General features: G+C 36.4%; 1 pseudogene; it reads left to right on the plus strand.

The window, feature by feature from the left end:
- Positions 1–355: 355 nt before the first annotated feature.
- LOC123217774 lies at positions 356–5,123 on the plus strand (annotated as a pseudogene).
- The last annotated feature ends 9,865 nt before the right edge of the window (positions 5,124–14,988 follow it).

Raw genomic sequence — 14,988 nt, forward strand, 5'->3', positions numbered from 1 at the left:
AGCACACTTACCTCTTTTGAATTTGATTTCCTTTATTCTTGTCATCTCTTTTGAATTTCTTTCCCTTGACTATTCATTCTTGAAATTGTGTCATTTTTTTTCCGATTCTGAAAATTTTCTTTCTTCTTGAATCTTAGTCTCTTTATTTTAGTTGTCGGTAATCGTAACATAACTTAGATTGACTGGTGATTGTTTGTCACAAGTATCGTTTTGATTAGAGAGTGGTGAGAACATTAGAGTGAAAACACGAGCGCGAGTGCAAACACGTGAGGGAGCTTGTGAGGATTACTGTTCACAAACACATTTTGTTTTCTAAATTATAACATGGTAGAAGATTCGGGTAAAACCGAGGCTTTTACATTGCAAGCAATCCAACAACAGTTTGAGCGACTTTTTAATGTAATAGGGAGTGTTAATGATAGATTGGACAAATTAGAGCAGCAACAAAGTGATAGAGGGGAAAGTAGTACAACTAAAGGTAGGAGAAAAGCACCAGTAGTGAGGGATGAGGATAGGATAGTTACCGATAGTGAGGATGATGGAATAAGTGATAGGTTGAATAATATAAGGAGTAAAGGAGGACATCGAAGTCATAGAAATAGTATGTATAGAGAGGGTAGGCAGAGTGATAGTAACCTTAGTAGCATTAAGATGAAAATTCCACCTTTTCAGGGTAGAAACGATCCGGAAGCCTACTTAGATTGGGAGCGAAAAGTAGATCAGGTTTTTGATATACATAGGTATTCTGAGGAGAAAAAGGTGAAGTTGGCTACTGTAGAATTCACTGATTATGTTAGCATTTGGTGGGACCAGTTGTTGAAAAGTAGACGTAGGAGCTTGGGTAGACCTATAGATACTTGGGATGATATGAAGAGTGTAATGAGGCAGCGTTTTGTTCCTAGTCACTACCATAGGGATTTACTTCAGAAGTTACAAGGGCTTAGGCAAGGGACTAAGAGTGTGGAGGACTATCACAAGGAGATGGAGATAGCCATGATTAGAGCTAATATAGAGGAAGATAGGGAAACCATTATGGCTAGGTTTTTAAATGGGTTGAATAGGGAAATAGCAAATGTTATAGAGCTCCAACACTATGTAGAGCTAGAGGATTTGGTACATATGGCAATAAAGGTAGAAAGACAATTACAGCGTAAGGGTAAAAGGGATGTAGTTTCCTATTCTAGTCTTGGAAAATCGAGTGTGTCAAAGAGAGATGATAGGCCACCTTTTAAGCCAAAAACTGAGTACTCTAAACCTAAGGGAGAGGAGTCTAGCCGAGAAAAGTCTAATATTAAACTCGAACCATCAAAGAGGAACAGTGAGATAAAATGTTTTAAGTGTTTGGGTAGGGGTCACATAGCTTCCCAATGTCCTAACAAAAGAATCATGATGTTGAGAGAGGATGGTGAATATGAGACAGAGGAAGAGTCTAGTGATGAGTCTATGCCACCAATAGAGGATGCTAGTGATGTAGAGTTGGAGTATGCAGTAGAGGGTGAGGCATTAGTGTCTAGGAGAGCTTTAAGTTTACATTATAAGGAAGAAAATGACAACCAAAGAGAGAATATTTTCCATACTAGATGTCATGTGAAGGGTAAGGTGTGTACTTTAATTATAGATGGGGGTAGTTGCACGAACGTAGCCAATACCGAACTTGTAGAAAAACTTAGTTTAACCACAATCAAACACCCTAAACCTTATAAGCTTCAATGGTTGAATGACTGTTGAGAAATTAGGGTGAACAAACAAGTAGTGGTGGCTTTGTCTGTGGGTAGGTATCAAGATGAGGTGTTATGTGATGTAGTACCCATGCATGCTGGACACATCTTGTTAAGGAGACCATGGCAATATGATAGAAAGGTGACACATGACGGATTTAAGAATAGATACTCTTTCATAATGAGCCATAAACTCATCACACTTGTACCATTGTCACCAAAGCAAGTTTTTGAGGATCAAGTGAGGAGAAGAAAGATGAATGAAGAGAGAAAAGAAAGTGAGAGTGAAAACAAAAAGAGAGAAAATGTGAATGAAGATGAGCGAAGAAAAAGTAAGGCCAAAAAGAGGGGAGAGGAAAAAGAGGGGGAGCAATTCGGCCATGAGAGAAAAAATAAGAGAGAAAACAAGGAGCGAAAAAAAGAGAGTTTTTATGGGAAGATGAATGATGTGAGGACTACCCTTGTGACTAAACAATATCCATTATTGTTAGTTTACAAGGAAAGTTTTATATCTTTCACTAATGTTGACAATTCCCTTCCTAGTGTGTTTGTTTCTCTTTTGCAGGAGTTTGAAGACGTATTCCCTGAGGAGATTCCTGATGGACTACCTCCAATTCGTGGGATCGAGCACCAGATTGACTTCATACCTGGAGCGGCGATACCCAACCGACCAGCCTATAGAAGTAATCCCGATGAGACAAAAGAGCTTCGAAGGCAAGTGGAGGAGTTGATGAAGAAGGGATACGTGAGAGAGAGCATGAGTCCGTGTGCCGTACCAGTGATTCTAGTGCCCAAGAAGGATGGGACATGGAGAATGTGCGTTGACTGTCGTGCCATCAACAAAATCACTGTAAAGTATCGCTATCCTATACCTAGGTTAGATGATATGCTTGATGAGTTGCATGGATCTTGTATCTTTTCAAAAATTGATTTAAAAAATGGGTATCATCAGATTAGGATGAAAGAGGGTGATGAATGGAAAACTGCTTTTAAAACCAAGTATGGACTATATGAATGGTTGGTAATGCCATTTGGGCTTACTAATGCGCCTAGTACATTTATGAGATTAATGAACCATGTCTTGCGTGCATTTATTGGCAAGTTTGTAGTCGTTTATTTTGATGATATTCTCATTTATAGTCGTAGTCTAGATGAGCATATAGGACATGTGCATGATGTGTCTCTTGTGCTTAGGAAAGAGAGGTTATTTGGTAATCTTAAGAAATGTTCCTTTTGCACTGACCAAGTTGTGTTCCTAGGATTTGTGGTTTCATCTAACGGAATTAAGGTAGATGAGGAGAAAGTCAAGGCTATCCGAGAGTGGCCAACACCTACTTCTGTGACTGAGGTTAGGAGTTTCCATGGTTTAGCTAGTTTTTATAGGAGATTTGTAAGAGACTTTAGTACACTAGCGGCACCACTAACTGAAGTTATTAAAAAGAATGTAGGATTTAGGTGGGGTGAGGAACAAGAGCGTGCATTTGCATTAATTAAGGATAAGTTAAGTTCTACACCTTTACTTGCGCTACCTGATTTTTCTAAACCATTTGAGCTTGAGTGTGATGCTTCAGGTATTGGTATTGGAGCTGTTTTGATGCAGGAAAATAGACCCATAGCGTATTTCAGTGAGAAGCTCAATGGACCTGCTTTAAAGTACCCCACATATGACAAAGAGTTGTACGCTTTGGTGAGAGCATTAGAAATGTGGCAACATTACCTTTGGCCACGTGAGTTCGTCATCAGGACAGATCATGAGTCCCTAAAACATTTAAAGGGACAAGGTAAGTTGAACAAGAGACACGCAAGGTGGGTTGAATACATCGAATCTTTTCCTTATGTCATTAATTACAAACAAGGTAAGGAAAATGTTGTGGCAGATGCGTTATCTCGCAGGTATACTCTAATCTCGACTTTAGATACTAAATTACTTGGTTTGGAGTACATAAAGGATTTGTATGTGAATGATTCTGACTTTTCCAATATTTATGAAACTTGTGAGAAGACTGCATTTGGTAAATTTTATAGGCATGATGGTTATTTATTTCGTAAAAATAGATTATGTGTGCCTATGAGTTCTTTACGTGAATTGCTTGTGAGGGAAGCACATGGGGGTGGATTAATGGGTCATTTCGGTATAGCTAAGACTTTAGATGTACTACAAGAGCATTTCTTTTGGCCACATATGAAACGAGATGTAGAGCGTGTTTGTACTCGTTGTATTAAGTGTAAACAGGCCAAGTCTAGAGTCTTACCCCATGGTTTATATACACCTTTACCTATTCCTTCTGTACCGTGGGAGGATATTTCTATGGACTTTGTTTTAGGATTACCTAGGTCTAGGAAGGGTAGTGATTCGGTTTTTGTCGTAGTTGATAGGTTTTCAAAAATGGCACATTTTATTCCATGTCGTAAAACTGATGATGCAACTTACATTGCTGATTTGTTTTTCAGGGAGATTGTGCGTTTGCATGGAGTTCCAAGAAGTATTGTATCTGATCGTGATGTGAAGTTCTTAAGTTATTTTTGGAAGGTATTGTGGGGTAAGTTAGGTACTAAACTACTATTTTCTACAACTTGTCACCCACAGACAGATGGACAAACAGAGGTAGTTAATAGAACTTTATCTCAGTTATTGCGTGCTGTATTAGAAAAGAATTTGAGAACTTGGGAGGAAAGCTTGCCACATGTAGAATTTGCATATAATAGGGTGGTGCATACATCTACTGGTTATTCACCTTTTGAAGTTGTTTATGGTTTTAATCCACTTACACCTTTGGACTTGTTACCTTTGCCTGTTGAGGAACGTACCAGTTTAGATGGCAAAAAGAAGGCAGAGTTAGTTCGACAGCTTCATGAGAAAGTTAGACAAAATATTGAGAAGAGGACTGAGCAATATGTCAAACAAGCTAACAAAGGAAGGCACAAGGTGGTCTTCCAACCTGGTGATTGGGTTTGGGTGCACATGCGAAAGGAACGGTTTCCATCCCAACGCAGATCTAAGTTGCATCCGAGAGGCGATGGGCCATTTCAAGTACTCGCGCGGATCAATGATAATGCTTATAGATTGGATCTTCCAGGTGAGTATAATATAAGTGCTACTTTTAATGTTTCTGACTTATCTCCTTTTGATGATGCAGATTTGAGGACAAATCCTTTTCAAGAGGGAGGGGATGATAGAGGCATCGTAGACGCATCGAGCCCTCAAGAAGATCCGCTACATATTCCGATTGGGCCAATTACGAGGAGCAGAGCTAAGAAGATGCAACAAGCCTTAGTTGGACTCGTGGAGGGCTTGGAGACTAAGATCAGCTCACTCAAGGACGATTGGATGCTTGAAGGAGCCAACAGAGAGATCAACTTGATTCAGGCCCAAGCTTATGTGTGAGCAAACTTTGAACGGCCATAACTTTTTATCCGGGAAGAGTTATGGGGCCTATAATATATCAACGCGAAGCTCGTTTCAAGCTCTATAACCATAACCTGGAGGTTTTCTGGTTGAACTCAAGTTGGAGGCCCAAATAACGTCATTTCAGTCCGCATTTCATAGTTTTTTTGTTACCCAAATCTAGGATTTTCAGTTTTATGATTTTTGATCTTGTTTGTGATTGGGCTAGACTTTATTGAGCCCAAGTCACATCTTTTCTTTTAATTTAATTAGTGCTTTGGGTAGTTACGTAGGTAATGGGCTTGGGAAGTTTGGAAGTCCATTGGGTCATGGGTAGTTAGGGTTAAGTTGGCATTGCACTATAAAAACAAAACATTTTATGATGAAAAAAAACTTTTTGCTGATTTTTCACAAATAGCTTGCTTACTATTGAGTTTACAATCTCTGAACTTATCAAGCTTGTCTTGTGGCGTTCACCATTCTCAATACCAAGGTTCATTCGATTCCATATCGATTCGGGTCAAGGTTTAATTACGTGACGAAACTGATTCAATCCTGGGAAAAATATCTTCTTGAGTGTTGGGTCTTGCGACAAATCGTCAAGGTTCACATCAGAGATGCATGTATGTCATGCTAAAATAAACTTAATTAAACATAAGTTAAACCTAAATCTCCCTAATTAGTACTGGTAAAGTATTAGAACTTCTAAGGTGAAGGTCTAGGTTCAAGCCTCTATCATGTTTGTAAAACATTAATTTACCTAATACAGTGGTTGTAAGTTCAATGACGGTGCCCCAAGTTTATCTATCTAATAAATACGGGTGGGGTCTCCCGTTATAAAAAAAAATCTCCCTAATTAAAATTATTAAATCAATGCCTCCCATCATTAAATAACTAAATTTATAACATAAATTTTAATATCCCAAAATTTCTATTATATGAGGGATATGAAATTTATTTCATAAAATTAAGTTTATCTTGTTCTTGGATGGTTTTTTTTATCATGACCAAGATTTCTATAATATGAGGATAAGATAAAAATTACCATTTTAGGAAGGCTTAATGGTTTGAATTTAACTAGCCGAGAGTACTAAGATTTCTATTATGTGAGATATTTGAAACGAAGGACATGGAAAATGAATCAAGTCTTATATATAGATATAAATGGAAAGGGTTTCCTACTTATTAAAATTAATTAACTAAGATTTTTATTATGGGGGTTTAATTAGGTTTAATAAGAATTTGATTCCCAATTTGTAGTCTTAACTCCCCCATGGAAAGGAAAGTTCTTGGAAAAAGCTTGTGGACCTGTCCTTAATGTATGAAGATAAACCTTAGGAACTAAGCTCTTTTCTCTCTCTTCCTAATGTGTTTTCCTCTCTCTTTAGAATCATAAACTTTATGTTCCTCTTCTTTGTTTCTTAACTCCTTTTGATCATTATTGTCTTGTCCGATTGGTAGTCTTCTGGTACCAGTCTTCTTGACCAAGACCCTTACTAGTCTTCAGTGAAATTTTTTCCTTTTCATTTTTTCTTAGGTAATATGTGCTCTATTGTGTTTCTTGCTTTCCTTTCCAGTCTATTTGGTGTCTTTGCTTTAGCTAGTTAAAAAGTTGGTTTATAGGATTGTTATCTATTTGTCTTGGTTTTTGTTTGTTATTTTGTGTTTATGTTTATTGGTGCATTGTGGTCTTTGGGGTGGTGAAAAACTTGTTGTTTGTGGGTCTTCCTATGGTGGTTCTCTGAGTTTTTTTTGTTACTCTTTAGTGGTGGTAGTTTGTTTACCCGTTGGTAAAGCTATTTTGTTTTTGAATTATCCCACCTATTTCTTCTTGCATTTTTTCCCATATGTTCAAGCCTGGGCATTTCCTCTTTGATGATCTACTTTTGGGTGGCTACTTTTTGTTAGGTGTTGGGTTTTCCTTTTTACGTGGCTAAGTTACTTTTTTCTCTGTCCTCTCTTTGTAATTCCTTTTTTGTAACCTACGTTGTGTTGCCTTTTCATATCTCTCTACTATCTTGTCTACATGTATATGCATGCAACATTAACTTCTCTTTCCTTTAGGATAGTTGTTGCTTCTTGCTTGGTGCATATCTCTAAGGGTTCTAGACTATTATTTTTTTATTAGGGGTTACTGGTGTACAAACTGGTGATGGGTATGAGGGTGTGGCTTTTTCAAATGGTGGCTTATGAGTTGTGGGAAAGGAAAACCCTTTTTCTTCAATTCAAGGGGCTCATCTTATAACTAAACCTTGGAATAAACTGTTTGATAAAAAGAAAAGAGGTTCGAAGTTAGAATTCTTTCCCCATTCTGAGCGTAAAGATCCAAATGGAGCTATAGTGGTATCTCCTACAAATGTTGCTGAAATGAGAGCAAAAAAATGGGAGAATTGTGTGGTGGGCTTCTTTTTAGGAAGAAGAATACCTTTTCCTATGGTGAAACAAATATGCAAGAGTGTGGCTTTTTCAAATGGTGGTTTGGGAGTTGTGGGAAAGAAACCCTTTTTTCTTCAATTCAAGGGATTCCTCTTATAGTTAAGCCTTGGAACAAACTATTTGATAGAAAGGAAAGAGGTTCAAAGTTAGAATTCTTTCCCCATTCTGAGCATAAGGATCCAAACAAAGTTATAGTGGTACCGCCAACAAATGCTGTTGAAATCAGAGCAAAAAAATGAGAAAATTATGTGGTGGACTTCTTTTTGGGAAGAAGAATACCTTTTCATATGGTGAAGAAGTATGCTGATGGATTACCAAGGGAGAGAGTTCAAATGCTTATCCAAGATTGTGTTAGAGTTAGAGTTTCTTGCTTGAAAAAGGTTAACAAGACTAGTGAAAATGTTCTTCTTGCAAACAATTGGGATATATCTCATGTAATTTTTGAATAGCTTTTGGTGGTATTTGTCTTGTAATATGTGATGTTTTAGGGTTAAGATGATACCATGTGCTTTGTACCAAAGTTGGTTTTGGTTGTGTGTTTCGGCATAACCTAGGGAGTTGTCCTAGGTATGCTTGTTTTGGCTTTCTAAGGATGTTGTCTTAGATAAGCCATTGTAAATCCTCTTTTCTTGGTATAAATTTATTACTTACCAAAAAAAAAAAAAGAAGTATGCTGATCGTATGTGGGCTAATCTTGGACTTGAAGAGATTTCTTCTAATGGCCAAGGTATGTTTATCCCAAAACTAAAAAACGAAGATGACATGATTAAAGTAGTTAAGGAAGGCCTATGGGTAATGGGTGGGCAACCCTTTTTCATTAAGAAATAGACTAAGAATTCGACAATGATTTGCACTCCCTTTGAAATTTGGAACCTTAAGGGACTTAGCTATATTACCAGTGGTATTGGATAACCTTGACTCTACTATGGAGGAAGGATCAAAATAGCCTTGTCGACCACCCTCTCTCTAAAATCCATCATTTGACTTCTCTCTAAAATTCCCTCACCTTTCAATAATTTTGACCACCCTTTTGGTTGTCGGAATTTTGTCATCCTCTTAGCTTTCTTTCTTTCTTACCTTATTGTTTAGTCTTTAGTCTTAGTGTCTTTTTTCCCTCCCACTTTTCTTTCTGTTAGGTTATTTTTTAGTCAGTTTAGTTTTTATTTGTCTTCGCAATTTTGGTCTTTTGTTCCTCTACCTATCCATTTTAGTTTATGATGTATACTTGACTCCATTGTCATTTTTGGGTTCCAAGCCATCCTCAAGTCTCCATGCAGCCTTTGAAGAATAAAGTTCTAGCAAGTCCCAAGCCAAAGAAAGCATTGCACATTCAATTTTGGCCCAAAACCACTTTTAGGTATAGTCTCATTGCATGCACCCAAGGTCCAAGTGAATAGCTTGCTCCATTTGATCCAAAAGTGTGACTTTAGAAGTCCATGAATGGCCCAAACGTCTAAGCATCATTTTTAGAAGCCCAAAATTGGGTTTTAGTTACATTGGAACTAAGTTAGAATTTAGTTGTTTTAGTTAGGAAACATAATTCCTAAAGTTAAGGAATAAGCAAATAACTTTTGTCTTTAGTTAATTACTATGTATGGGCTTGGTTTAGAATGCATGGCTTAGCTTAATTTAAGGGATTTTCGCATAAAAAAATTAATAGATTTTGTATTGGAAAGTCCATTTTGCCACCACTTCTTCCCTATATAAAAGGTGGTCATACTTTGTAAAATGGTTGGTTAGCATTTTGAATGAAAATTTGAAAAAAAGCTTTGTTGCCTTTTGTCTTATTTTCTTTATCCAATCATTCTTGGTGGAAGATTGGTGGTGGAAGACCCCAAGGTTGGTGGAACTTTCCTTTTATACCTTGGTTACATTTTATGTTTCCCTTGAAATCTAAAGTGTGAAAACTTGAATGTGTATTATATGCCTCGGATTACTATTCACAGTGTGTTTTTGCAATTCCAGTTTTTGCTAGCAAACTTTGAAGCTAGTTTTGAATGTCTTGTTGATTGAGTTGTGTTGAAATTATATACCTCAAAAAGCTCTTTGAATGCTTTTTCTAATGATATATAATTTGTAAGATTTGGAGGTCATTTGATTGGTTAAAATTGAGAGACAAATTGCTGTTGTGTCAGATGAATAGTAATTTCCAGAATTGAGTTTGTGTTGTTGTATTGTCTTGATGGAAATCCACTAGTTTAGTTTTTCCCCATATTTTTTTCAGGTTGTGTGTGTTTGGTGCATATTTATCCAAACATGCAACAATCAACCAAGGAATCAAAACTGTTTTTACTATTCAATTGACATGTGCAGTTTTTTTGTTCATTCAATTTAACCAACCAAATCAACTTCAAATCCAACCCGAATTCATATCATCAAAATCACAACACAATGAACTTTTTTCAAGCTATGGTAGCCCTCATGATTCAATAGATAAAGTAGTCAAAATGCTTATCAAACTCAGTGGTAGAAAATGTTATTATAGTGCAACTCTTTTCCATAAGCAAAATTAACACACATACACATTCTAATTTGGATTTCTAAGGAAACAAAAAATGTAACCAAGGCATAAAGGAAAGTTCCACCAACATTGGGGTCTTCCACCACTAATCTTCCACCAAGAATGATTGGATAAAGGAAATGAGATAAAAACCAACAAAGTTTTCTTCAAAATTTCATTCAAAATGCCAACCAACCAACTACAAATGAAGATCCACCCCGTTATATTGGAGTCATGGATGGCAATGATATAATATTTCCCACAAAAGTCAACTAAAAGTGGCATGAATTAAGCTAAGCCATTTATTCTAAACTAAGCCCACACATAGTAATTAACTAAAGACAAAAGTTAGTCGTTTTTTCCTTAACTTTAGGAATGATGTTTCCTAACTAAAACAACCAAATTCTAATGTAACTAAAAACCAATTTTGGGCTCTTTGGGCTTCTCAAAATGATGCTTAGACGTTTAGGCGATTGATGGTCTTCTAAAGTCACACTTTTGGATCAACTGGTGCAAACTATTCACTTGGACCTTGGGTCCATGTAATAAAGGTGTAATGCTTCCTTTGGCTTAGGATTTGCTAGAACTTCATTCTTCTTAACTTCGAAGGCTGTATAGAGACTTGAGGATGGCTTGGAACCCAAAAATGACAATGAAGTCGTATGTACATTATTCTCCCTGGGTTGAGAAGGATTTGCCCTCAAATCCTTAGGATGGTTATCCTCCACTTGCTCACCATTCATAAACAAGCTCTCTTTCTTAACACTTTTTTCCTTAATAGCTTTATGAACTTGTTGTGAACTTAAGGGAGTTAAAGTGATAGTCTTGCCATTAAATTTATACGAGTAGGTGTTATTCTTGCCATCATGCTTCGCTTCCCTATCAAATTGCCAAGGTCTTCCCAATAACAAAGACAAACATCCATAAGAATCACATCACACAAAATCTCATCATTATAATGCTTACCAATAGGGAAGAAAAAAAATACTTGTTTGGCTACTTGGAGGTTGGTCCCATTACTTAACCATTGGAGCTTGTACGGTTGAAGATGAGGTATGACAAGTAATCCAAGTTTTTTCACTAAGGTAGATGAAGTTACATTTACACAACTTCCACTACCTATAATTAAAGAATACACTTTACCTCCAATGATGCACCTTGATTGAAAAATGTAAAGTTTTTGCTCTTAATAAGGAAGAGGCTTGGCATGCAAAACTCTTGTAATAACTAGCAACTCTTCTTCATCAGCTCCTTGTATAATTTCTTCTTCTTCTTTATTGGCTTCATCACTTTAATGGTTGGAAACTTCACTTTCTTCTTCTTTTTTAAGGGACTCCTCAATGGTTTGTATCTCCATCAAGGATAAAACTCTCCTATTAGGGCATTTAGCTTGGAAGTGTCCATAGCCTTAGCATTTAAAGCACTTTTTGTTGGAGAGGTTGGTCTTCACCATATTAGGTCTATCCTTAGTTGGTTTTACCACTTTTTCCTTGCCTTTCTCCTTGGAAGAAGAACCAATAGCATTTATGTAGGATAGGAAACCTTTATAGAAAGTAGTTCCCTTGGTAAAAGATGTGCTTTTGTTAAATAATGTCCTTTTGGAGAATGACTTGGAAACTATGGGCTTTATGACCTTTTTTTGCTTCTCCACTTTAATAGCCAACTTACACATATATTCAAAAGTGCAATATGGTTGCAACTCTACCATATGAGCAATGTCTTGATTCAATCCTCCAATAAATCTTGCAATGGTTTGCTCTCTTACTTCTGATAGCTCACTCCTCATCAATAGCTTCTCAAATTCCCTTATGTAATGCTCAACATTATCACTTCCCTGCTTTGAGGGTGTGCAATTTGAGATAAAGGTCTTGCTTATGATTATCGAGAAAAAATCTCTTCTTCAAAAGCTTCTTAAATTTCTCCCAAGACTTAACATTCTTTTTGTCATCCCTCTCTCTTTGTTTTTTCAAATTTTCCTACCATAAAAAAGCACAATCTTTAAATTTTAGGGTGGCTATTTTGTACTTTTTCTCATCCGAATAGCCTTTGTACTCAAAAACTCTTTCTATAGCATGCAACCAATCAACAAAGTCATCTAGATTCATACTACCCTCAAATTCTAGAATTTCAATTTTCAATCCTCTATCATCATTCTTATTTCTCCTAGGTGTCCTCTTTTGTTCTTCTCCACTTGAGTCCTCATGAAGCATCAATTCCTCCCTAGTATGTCTAGGAGGAGGAAGAAAAGGTCTAATATGTCTTCTTGGGTGATGTAGTTGGGTTAGGTGATGTGGAGGAGAGGGTATTTGGCTTTGTGTTGAAGCTTTGGGTTGTGAGGCTTTGAGTGAGGGTCAAGTCTCTCATCATTTGCATCATTTAATTCACTTGGTCCCTAATGGCCTTAAGTTCTCCTTTGACCTCTTCTTTAGTGCCATGTAGGCAAATTCTTAAGGATGAAGAGGCAAGAAGGATGAGAATGAAGTACTTTTATAGGATATTTTTTTTATAATGGCTAGTGGGTAAAGGCTAATGGTTATAAATGTTTAAGTGTTTCTTTCTTCTCGTTTTCCTTTCCTAGTATTTGTTTGGTGTTTTCCGGTGGTTGTTCCTCTCTTGGTGACTGGCTGGAGATGTCTTGATTGAGTGTAATAGTTTTGGTGGGAATTTCATTTTTAAATTTTATTTCAAATATTCTTGCTGGATTTTTATTATTGGACAATTACTTTTCCTTTTAATTTATTATTGGCTGGAATTTCATTTATTTGGACTGTTACAATTTTAAAATTAGTAGCTGAAGCTTAGTTTCTATTGGAAATTTGAATTCTCTTGTTGGTATTGATTAGTTTGCTATTGTAATACCATATGATGTTGCACACGTGTCAAGTTTAGATGAGCAGGCTCCTACTTAAGGTGTAGGTTCATTTTCTAGCACTCAAGAGGCCTTTCTTCTCGTGAAATATACATGGAACTCTCGACTCTCTAATTCTAGTAAATGTTCCATGTTCGACTACTTTTTCCAGCGAATTCTTCGATGGGGAAAATTAGTGTTGCACTTCTAAAAGAGGTTGTTGAACTAAAAGTTACTAAGTGGAGGACTTGTGGAATCAAATTTTGCCTTGGTATTATTCCTTCATTCCCCTATGTTAAGAACTATGTACAAAAGCATTGGTCAGCATACGTGCTCAGTGATGTTACTTCAAATGGTTAGGGTACGTCTATTATTTGCTTTAGAGATGAAGATTGTATGACCAAGATTATTGAAAATGGACTATGGAATCTTAATGGGAAACCTTCCTTTGTGTGTATATAGGAATCTAATCTAGCCATGGTTAAGGAGAACATAAGAAAATAAGGGTATGGGTAAAAAGTTTTGGGCTACCATTGCAATATTGAACACCTAAAGTAATCAGCTACATAACTAGTGGTCTTGGGAGACCGTTGTATATGGATAGAGTGACATAGGAAGGATCAAGGCTAGACTTTGCAAGTGTGTGTGTAAAGATGGGACTTGATGATCTTTTTTTGGAGTTGATAGAGTTTTTGCTTCATAATAGGGAGAAGGTAAGTCTTCGAGTGGAATATGAATGGAAACCTTTAAAATGTGCGTTGTGTAACAAACCTGGACATAGGAAAGATGTGTGCATGTTGAATAGAAGGGGTGAGGAGAAGAAGAACTTTGTGTATGGACAAAAGGTGATTTATAGACCTAAAGGAAATGAGGGGTTGGAAGAGGTTAAAGAAGTGTCACTCTCAAATAGCTTTAACATGCTACAAAAATTTGAGAAATTAAAAGTCCTTAACAAGGTAGATATGGAAGATATGACTAATTGGAAAGGAGTAGATGACGTAGGTAAGATATTCATACATGGTGAAGAAAGTTTGGGTAAGAAGGAAGAAGGGCAAGTAGAGTCTTTGATGAGTGAGAAAGTTGAAGAAGGTAAGTTAGCTATTGTTCCTTCTCATTTCTCTTCCCATCTGCCTAATTCTTCTCTAACATATTCTTTGAATGAAGTGGATTTGAAATCTCCTTTGTTAATTCTTTTTAGTACATTGATTAAAGTGGATGAGAAAGACTTGAAAGACAATTTTGAGCAACATTTGAGTAAGAGTGGCAGAGCATTAGAACTTTCAAGAAGAAGATCTAAGCTCGAACTTCTATCATTGGTGCATATTCATCCAAACATGCAACAAGAAACCAAAGAATCAAAAACTATTTGCATTGTTCATGTGGTATGTGTAGTTTTTTTGTTATTGCAATTTAATCAACCAAATCAACTCCAAATCCAACCGAATTCATATCATCATAATCACAACACAATGAACTTTTTTTCAAGCTATGTTAGCCCTCAAGATTCAATAGATAAAGTAGTCAAAACGCTTATCAAAGTCAAGGGCAAAAAACGTAATTATAGTGCAACTCTCTGTCATAAGCAAAATTAACACACATACACACTTTAATTTGGATTTCTAATGAAACATAAAATGTAACCAAGACATAAAGAAAAGTTCCACCAACCTTGGGGTCTTCTATCACTAATCTTCCACCAAGAATGATTGGATAAAGGAAATGAAATAAAAGCCAACAAAGCCTTCTTCAAATTTTCATTCAAAATGCCAACCAACCAATTACAAATAAAGGCTCAGCCCTTTATATAGGAGGCATGGATGACAATGATACACTTTGGTCAACAAAATTAATATAAAATCAACTAAAATCCCTAATGTATGCTAAGCTATCTATCATAAACTTAGCCCATACCCAATTCAATGAATACAAAACAAAACAGTACACATTTTCCTTAAATGTACAAGTTTCCTAACTAAGACAACCATCTTCTCTTCTAGTTTAAAACCAACTAAAGGCATACTTTCAGCTCTTTGGGCTTCAAAAAGAAGTCTTGGACATTTGGGCCAATAGTGGACTTCAAAAGTTGCACTTTTAGATCAAT

Source organism: Mangifera indica, chromosome 5 (assembly GCF_011075055.1).
Source record: "Mangifera indica cultivar Alphonso chromosome 5, CATAS_Mindica_2.1, whole genome shotgun sequence".
NCBI lineage: Eukaryota > Viridiplantae > Streptophyta > Magnoliopsida > Sapindales > Anacardiaceae > Mangifera > Mangifera indica.